This window comes from Vombatus ursinus, unplaced genomic scaffold (genome assembly GCF_900497805.2).
Source record: "Vombatus ursinus unplaced genomic scaffold, bare-nosed wombat genome assembly UNPS02014785.1, whole genome shotgun sequence".
NCBI lineage: Eukaryota > Metazoa > Chordata > Mammalia > Diprotodontia > Vombatidae > Vombatus > Vombatus ursinus.
In genome coordinates this window covers 413,164-422,818 of record NW_020954563.1, presented here as the reverse complement: position 1 = coordinate 422,818, position 9,655 = coordinate 413,164, and positions in this window count along the sequence as shown.

Sequence of the window (9,655 nt, the reverse complement as noted above, 5' to 3'; positions counted from 1 at the left end):
GAAGAAGAAGAAGAAGAAGAAGAAGAAGAAGAAGAAGAAGAAGAAGAGAAGATAAAGGGAGAAGTAGAAAAGAAAGAAATCGGAAAGAAGAGAGGAGAGGAAAAAGGACAGAAAGACAAAAACAGGAGAGAAGGAGAGAGAGTCCAAAGACGCAGAGAGACGGAGGACTGAGGTGCACTCTCACAGGCAGAGAGAGAAGAAAGTTGCCTTGTTAAGGAGAGACTGAGGAGAGTGGAAAAGCAGAAGGGAGGAGGGTGTCTGGGAACGAAGTCTTAAAACTCAGTCTTGCTCCAGCCTAAGCCTGAATCTCTTTCATTGCAAAACCCCCTTCCTGTCCCAAGTCTATCCAGGTCCAGGAACAGCAGCCCCTGTTGTAGCAGCCTAGCGAGACCCCTCCCTGCCCCCAGTTTTCCCCCTTCCCACCTCCCCCCTTCACCGCCTCCCACCGACCTCCGCTCCTGAGGACCGGGGCTGGGCTTAGTTCGGAGAAGGGAAGCAGGCTGGGGGAGGGGGGCAGCCCCGCCGGCCCGCCGAACCCAGCCGTTCCCCCTCCCCTACTGTGCGTCTGCGAGTCCTCGGCCCGCCCGCCGCCGGCAGCGCTTGCCAAGAAGAATACAAGACACCCACACAGTTTTGTTTTTCCAACCATTCTTTTTCCAAGAGCAGTTTCTTTCTTTCGTACCTCACGGATCCGAGCCCCTGGATGGCTGTCTCTCGGTTGCCAGCCCTGAAAAGGCCTGGAGCTTGTTGGCCAGAACGCTCCCTTTCCGAAACTCTTGCAAACTCAAGGGTTATGGAGTCCCCATCCCAAAGCCCAGGAAGCTCAGCTAGGAGAAGGCGAGACATTCTCAGGGACCAAGTTGGATGAAAGGAGAAAAGGTGCAGGGTCTAATCTTCTGTTAGGGTTTTCCAACCCCACTCTCGTCTCTTCCAATCTCCCTTACACTCTACCCCAATCTTCCTTATGTAGAGATCTGGACACCTCACTCTGCTCGTCTCCCTTTCCTCTGCCCAGAAATCTTGCTCTCCATTGCCTAGGGTAGAAAAGTTTGAGCTCCCCAGCCTGGGATTCAAAGTCCTTCACAATCTGGAAGCACCCTTGTTTTTTAGCCTTGTCTCATGTCATTCCCCTCTTGAACTGTATGCTCTGAGTAAACTGAACAAAACCCCAGAGTCCCAAACATCCTGTAGCCTTCTGTCTCTATCTCTTTGCTCCAGATATTCCCTATGCTTGGGATGCCTTCCCTCTGCCCCTTCATCCATTAAATTCCTACCTATTTTTGAAAGCCCAACTCAGATAATTACTTCCACCTTGATGCCTTATCTGATACCCTTTTAGGAATAACTTTACTGTTAATGAACTTTGTATTATACTCATTTGTGAATCTTTATACTGGAAGCTCTTTGAGGACAGGTAATGGATCTTATCCAAACTTCCTATCTCTCTCCCAGTGCCTAATACTGTGTGTGTATTCTAGTTATTTGTGTGTTCTGGACTGGAAACTCCTTGAAGACAGGTAATTGGCCTCCCAAAGCTTTCTATTTCTTCTGGAGCCTAATAGATGGCTTCTCACATACTAGGCATTTTAAAATGAGTGTTGAATTGCTGAATCTTTAACAAACACATCAAATGCCCTCTACAATCCAACTACCTTGCCCACCCCATCTTCCAATACTCTTCCTTCAGTCAAACTGGATGATTCAGCATTTACCTCCCAGGCTTCCTTAAAGTCCCAACCAAAATCCCACCTTCTACAGGATGCCTTTTTAATTACTGTGCTTTCCCTTTTTTCCATTATATCCTATTTATACTACATATAGCTTGTTTTGTATATATTTGTTTGCATGTTGTCTCCCCCATCAGATTATAAGCACCTTGAGGGCAGGGACTGTTTTTTGCCCCTTTTTGTATCTCTAGTGCTCAGCACAGTGCCTGGCACATAGTAGGTGCTTAATGAATGTTCATTAAATTGGATTGAATTTAATTCCCTAAATACATCTTATCTGCCTTTGCTCTTTTTTTCCTCTGCCTAGAATGTCTGTCCTCTACCTTTCTCCCAATAAAAATCCTATCCATTCTTCAAGATTCAGATAATGATATCATGAAATTACTACTTCATGTAGATTGAGTAAAGAACTTGAAGTCAGGAAGACCTAGGTTCAAATTCTACTTCAGATATAAGCTGTGTGATCCCCAGGCAAGTTATTGAGCCTCAGTTTCCTCATCCATAGAATGAGGAGGTTAGATTCAATGCCCTCTAAGGTCCTTTCTAAACATAATCTATGATCCTATGAAATGTCACCTTCTCCTTGAAGCTTTCCCTGATCTCTTCAACCAAATGCAATGTCTTCCTGTTTTGAATGTTCGTGGTACTTTGCTTATCTTTATGTATTTTTGTACTCTATTTTATATTATTATGTGTGCAGCAGGTAACCCCAGCCTGAGCTCTTAATAGAGAAGCAGTAATTTTTGGAAAAGACACTGGAAGAAGATGGAAGAAAGAGAAAGGCAAAGAAGATGAAGAAGGTTGAAGGGAATAATATGGTTGTTCCAAATGGGTGAAACACCCACATGGATAATAACATGGGTACAAATTGCCATTCCATCCCTGGGGCTGAGATGGAATAGGCAATAATCTCTCCCTTGTACTTGGGTTAAGTCAGAGGGAACTTTGTTATCATCTTATTGGTGCAGATCAATCAGCACAATATGAGGAGTAAGCACATGGAGTGGCCAAGAATCCCTTAACATTCTGAGAATGTAGCATAATCAGCACACTCCAAGAGACGCTTCCATCTCCCTGATGAGTGACAGATGCATTGGAAGACCGAGGAGTACATGAGGAGCCAAAAGAACTAGCTGCTGCCCACTCCCAAGAGCCCAAAGGCAAGATGGGGAATGTGGGAAGAGATCAAATTTGACTCAGGTGGAGGAGAACCTTGACCTTGGGAGGTGACTGGATCTCCTTAATCTTAGTGTTCTTATTTTGCTTCCTAACCAAGAAGTTTGCTTCGTGCTCTGTGAGTTTTTCAAGGGCTTTCTTTAAATAGGACGAATTTCTAGGGGGTAGAGGCCTAGCCAAGTACAGCTTCTTGAACCTAAGTCTCATATAGATTCTCAGAATGATAAGGAGAGTGATTCTAGAGGCACTGGTACACAACCCTTTCACATGTGAGTGTCATTATCCCAACCCATCTGTAAGCTCTGTGAAGACAGAGACAATAGATGATTCATCTTTGGTTTTCCCACCAAATGCTAAACACAGGATTTGGTGCGTAGCAGGTGCTCAATAAATGTTTGTTGAATTCTTGAGGAAAAGGAGCTAACTTCTCTCCTGGAGGCTGAACCTACCAGCTTTTCCCTGAAGGTAGGACTGTATTCAAAATTTTTTCCCATTCTGTCTATAATGGTAAACAGAGTATAGATGAATCATCTCTCTAATCATACTATTCAGTAGCTAGGAAGAACCTTTCTATCCAGGTTCTAGTTTGCCTTGTTACCAACTTCTAGTACCCCACAGTCTAACATTCATTCCTTTCAATTCAGTTCAGTTCAACAAACTTTATTGATTGCTTACTATGTGTAAGGCACTGGGCTAGATGTTGGTAATACAGTAACAAAAATGAAGCCATTTGCTGTGTGGCTTATATCCTACCGGGGGATAGACTATGTATCACATACCCAGATTAGTATATACAAAGTAATTGCATGAGGAAGAGAGAACCAAAGATGGGGGTGGGGTTGGTGGAAGATGGAACAGGAAAGGTTTTGCAAAGGAGGTGGCATCAGAGATGTAAACTGAAGGAAGCTAAGGATTCCAAGAAGCAAAGGAAAGGCATGAGAAGTATGAGAGGAAAATAGCCTGAGAAAGGGCACCAGAGATGACAGAGATGGTTAAGATCATTGAATAGCTAGTAGGCTGTTTTAGCTGGAATGTAGGGTAAGGGAAATAATATGAATGTTTGGAAGGATAGATGGAAACCAGACTGTGCATAACTTTAAATGCCAGGCTGAAGAGTTTTTCTATTACTTTAGAGGCAATGTGGATCCATGGAAAACTCTTGACTAAGATGGTGATATAGTCAGCAATGTGTTTTAGGATTGTCAATTTGGCTGCTAGGTTGAAGGATGGATTGGAGACTGGAAAGAACCTAAAATCAGGAAGACAAATCAGGGGTGATGGCAATAATCCAGAGGAGAAGTGGTGAGGGCCTGAACTAAGGTAATGATCATGTGAATGGGGGGGAAGGAGTAGATGTGAGAGATTTTCTAGAAACAGAATTGACAAGACTTGACAGATGACCAAATGTGAGGCATAAGAAGAGGAGGCAGAGATAAGAGAAAGAGGACAAATAAAGAAGAGAGGAGAGACAAAAAAGAGAGACAGAAAGGAGAGAATAGAAGAGATGAGATGGGATGAGACAAGAAGAGGGCCTGCTACAAAGCTCTGGGCAACACCTTAGGATAGGAGAGCAGGAGATGGGTTATGACTCATCAAGAAAGTTGAGGAACAACAGTCAGACGATCTGGGAGAGAACCAGAAAATATCAGTATCCTGGTAGCCAATGACTGAGAAAGTGTCCAGGAGAGGGACCTAGTAACCAAAGCTGTTGGTTAGTTGTTGTCCTTCACTGTCAAAGAGGATCAAAATGACATCACTATGTTGGGGTCAAGTTACAGTGTATCCAACTGTGACTGATCAGACCAATATGAATTCAGAAGCCTGTACCACAGGTCGGGTACAAATAGTCCATATAAACATTTGGAGTGGATAGTTTGATTGTCCTACAAGTGTCAGGTTGATTTAGACTTAGAAGGGCAAGCAGAGGTAATGATCATGGGGGCAAGCTCTAGAAGAAGTTGGATATCCTAACATGAATGAACCACTGGCATCTCACACTCAACAAGTCCAAAACTTAATTCCTTATTATTTGCCCCCAAACCTACCCCTGTTCTAAACTTTCACATTTCTGTTGAGGGTACCACCAGTCTTCCAGTTACCTAGGTTTAACACTGGTTTGTCCCTGAATCTTTCTCTATTATCTCTTTCCCTGGTGCTGACATTCTCAAGTCCACCTACCTCATCCTTAAAAACCTTCATTTGATCTTGCTATCCCCTCAAGTGATCACCTTCTACCTCTCTTTTCTCTTAATAGAACCCTAGGATCACAGATCTTGAACTGGAAGGAATCTTAGAGGTCACCTAGTCTAATCCTGTATTTTGCAGATGAAGCAATGGGTTCCCAAAGGGGTTATCACTTGGCCAAGCTCACAAAGTAGTAAATAGTAAATCGGAATTCAAAGTCCTGTGACTCCAAGTTTGGTGCTCTTGCCACTATACCACATCTTTCTCTCTCCTCTCTCTCTTTTTTCTCTCTCTGATCTCATTGAACCCCAATGGTTCAATTATTATCTTTATACATATGAATACCATTTCTACATATCTAGTGCCAATCCTCCTTAATGACTGTCATACATCATCAACTGCCTGTTGGATAACTTCCTCTGGATGTTCTGTAGGCATCTCAAACAAAACATATCTACAACAGAACTCATTACCTTCCTTGCTAAACATCCTCCCCCTCTAAGCTTTCCTTTCATCGCTTGGGTCACCCCCATTTTTCTAGTTATTCAAATTCATAACCTTAGAGACATAGAATCATAAAATCAGGATCACAGAAAAAAGAATGGAAAGGGATATGAGTCCAACTCATATGCCAAAAGAATCCCTACTATAACATACCTGATAAGTGGTTATCCAGCTTCTGCTTAAAGATCTCCAGGAGGGAAGTCTTCAATGAGCTACCTTCCTAGGTAGCCCATTAGACTTTTGGACAACTCTAATTATTAAGATGTTTTTTCCGACATCAAGCCTAAATTTGCTTTTTTACATCTTCTACCCATTACTCTTGGTTCTCCCCTCTCCACTCTGGGACCAATTGGAGCAAATCTAGTTGTACATGAGAGCCCTTCAAATATTTGAAAACAGTTATCATGTTCCCAGTAGGCCTTCTCCTCAGCTCAGTTAAGTCAAATGTGAGATAGAGTAACCAAAGAAGACAACAACAACAATAACAACAACAACAACAACAACTGCTAGCCTTTCTATAGCACTTTAGGATGTATAAAGTGATTTACATATATTAACATATTTGAGCCTCACAACAATCCTCTGAGCCCATGGGGGAAGATAGTGGGAATGAGCATTATGGCTGCTGACCAGTCAGCTTGGCTTAGCAACAGTGTCAAAGCAATCACCACAGACTCTGGTTGGAGGCACTGCTCTAACTGATTGAGGAGAGGACTTTAGGGAGAACAATGAGGAGGCATAAGGGGCTGTGTTCAACATGTGCACCAAGAGAGACAAGATTCCTTCTGGACCTGCAAGGTTGAGAACTAACCAGCCGCCGTCTTCGTTGGGTAAGAGAAACTGCGGTTGCAAATAATAAGAGCTTGCTAAGGTAAGATCATAGTTTTGGGAGGTGGAGAAAGGAGAAGAAAATGCTGGGGCTGGAGGGAGGAAGATATTGGGAATGTATGAGTGGGATACCTAGTGTCTCCTAAACGTCTCTAGGAGAGGTTGGGGTTCTCACCAAGGTTGTTACTGGATACCAGGTCTGTGCAGATATTGCTACCAGGAGTGACTACCACTAAGAACAAATTTGTCATGTGAAGCCCTAGCACATATACCCAGGACTACAACAGTGACACCCAAACCCTTTGTGGATAAAAGGTGATCTCAGAGGAGAAGGTTCTGGCAGCTGGAGGAGCTGAAGAAGATGAGACTTGCAGTCTTGGAGAAGATGAGTGGAGTCTCAAAGGAAACCAGCAAACTAAGATGTAGAGGTGAAGGGACAAAGAATTTCAGGTGGACAACTAATGCAAAGACATGGGGACAATAGATGGAGTGTTTGAGGAACTGCTTTAGGCCAGTGTAGCTGAGTCATAGTAGGAGAGTAAAGTATAAGAAGACTGGATAAGGAGGAAGAAGGGATAAGTTATGAAGAATTTAAAATACCAAACAAAGGCTTTTATATTTGCTCCTGGAGGTAAGAGGGAGACATTGGAGCTCATTGACTGGGGTTGCTCAGGGGGAGGCTGACATTATCAGACCCAGGTTTTAGAAAAATCACCTTGACAGTTGAGTGGAGAATGGATTGGAGCAGGGAAAGACTTGGAAAAGGAAGACTAGAAAGAAGATTATTGCAAGCAAGAGGTGATGAAGGCCTGAACTAGGGTAAACTAGGGTGGTGGCTGTGTGAATGGAGAAAAGGGGATTTATGTGAGAAGGTAAAGATGATAAGATTTGGTAACAGGTTATATGAGGTGAATAAGAGTTGAGGATGACACCAAGGTTGTGTGACAGGATGACTGGGAGAATGGTTGTGCCCACAACAGTAACAGAGGAATTCAGAAGAGAGAAAGATTTGGTGAAAAGATAATAAATTTTGTTTTGGGCATATTGAGCTTGAGAGGACTATTGAACATCTAATCTGAGAAGTCTAAAAAACAGTTGGTAATATAACTGTAGCTCAAAAGAAACTGGCTGAATACATAGATCTAGGAATCATCAGTGTAGAGAGAATAATTAAACCAGTGAGAGCTGTTGAGATCCCCAAGTGAAAGAGTATGGAGAAAAAAGAAAAGAGGGCTGGGACAGAGCTCTGGAGAGCACATATGGTTAGCAGGCATGTCATAGATGAAGAACCAGCGAGAGAGGCTGTGAAGGAGCAGTCAGACAGATAGGAGAGGAATCAGGAAAGAACAGTCACCAAAACCTAGAGAACGTGTCCAGGAGAAGAAGATGATCAATAGTTTCAAAAGCTACAAAGAGGTCAAGAAAGAGGAGGATTGAGAATAGGCCATGCATTTTGGCAATTGAGTAATTACTGGAAATTAGGGTAGTTTCCATTGAATGATGAGGTTAGAATTCAGATTGCAAAGTTTAGAATCAAGAATCAAAGTTTAGAATCAAGAGTAGAAGAAGTGGAGGCATCTTATGTAGATGACTTTTTAAAAGCAGATTAGACATGAAGGGGAGGAGAGATGTAGAACAGTATCCAGAGAGATTGGTAAGATCAAGTGAAGGGCTTTTTTTTAAGGGTGGAGAAAATATGAGTGTATTTTTAGGTAGTGGTGAAGGAGCGAGGAGAGAGGTAGAGACTAAAGATGAGAGTCAGTGAGATGACAGTCAAAACAATCTGCTGGAGAAGAAGGTCGGGGATAGGGTTAAGGGTGCATATGCAGATGTTGACCTTGGCAAGGAGAAGGGATGCCTATTTATTTAAGATGGGAATTAAGAAAGAGATAGTTGGGGGGGGGAAATGTCTGGATGATGAAAAATGAGGAGGGGAGAATTGGTAATGTTTATTGAATGACCTAAATTTTGTAGGGGAAGTCAAGTCCCCATTAATATTATAGACAAAATAGAGACTTCTAAAAATACTGCAAGCAGGCATAAAGAAGTTCAAGCACCAAGGAATGAGTTAGGATCACAAAAAACAACCCCCCCAAAACCCCCCACAAAACAACAACCTGGAAGCTTCTACTAAACATGAGAGGAGATTTTAGTCTATGGCATTCCCAAAAGGAAACTCTAAGTCTTACAATTAAGAATAATTTAACTTGCAAAGCTGAATATTATCCTACAGGGGAAAATGAATCTTTAATGGAATAGAGGATTTTTAGCACTCCTGATCAAAAAACTAGAGCTAAGTAGAAATTTTGAAATGTAAACACGAGTCCAGAGAAACTTAGGGGTAGTGAAGAGGGAAGATACTACAGAGGAGGGAAAAGCCAGGAGCAAAACAAATTTAATTGGGTAGTAGACAGTAATTTTGGAAGGAGAAGGGGCTAGAAAGAGTAGTGCAAAAAAAAGGAAAGAAAAGAAAAGAAAGAAAAAAGGGGGCCAATGAAACTTTTAATGCACAGAAGAGGCTAGAAGACATCTCAAAAAGGAGTGCAGACAAGCAGGACAGTTTTGAAAGTAACATGGTAAACCTACATATGTTTAAAAAGCAAGCTATATGAAATAGAGGTTCACTGCCTCATATACAATGCTTTTTCATGTTCTATTTTGTATATGGAAATGTTCAGGTTTTTCTTGAATTCAGAATTAAATATATTTTTAAAAGGCTTACAAAGCACTTTCCTCACAATGACCCTGTCAGGTAGAAAGGGCAAATATTTTTAATTCTCATTTTACATGAAGAAATTCAGGCTTAGCAAGGGTGCCATGGTCACCCAACTAGTAAGTAGCAGAGCCAGGATGCATAACATCATAAGTTATGTGAGAAGAGACCTTAGAGTGAGAAGGGACCTTAGAGAAAGCTGGCAGGTCAACTTGTTTATTTTTATAAATGAGGAAACTGAGACTGAGGAGTTTTAGGAACTTGCCCTTTTTGGGGGAGCAGGAAACAGTCTAGAGAGTAAATGTCAAAGACAGAATTTGAACTTAGGTCCCCTAACTAGAGAGCCAGTATGAAGTCTTTCCATTGTATCATGTAGTTGCCTAACTGGGGTCTCCTGACTCTCGGTCCAGTGCACTGTCTCTGTTTTATTAATGTAATTTTTAATCTTAACACTTGCTACAGAACCTTTCTTTTCTTTTTTTTTTTTTTTTTTGGTGAGGCAGTCGGGGTTAAGTGACTTGCC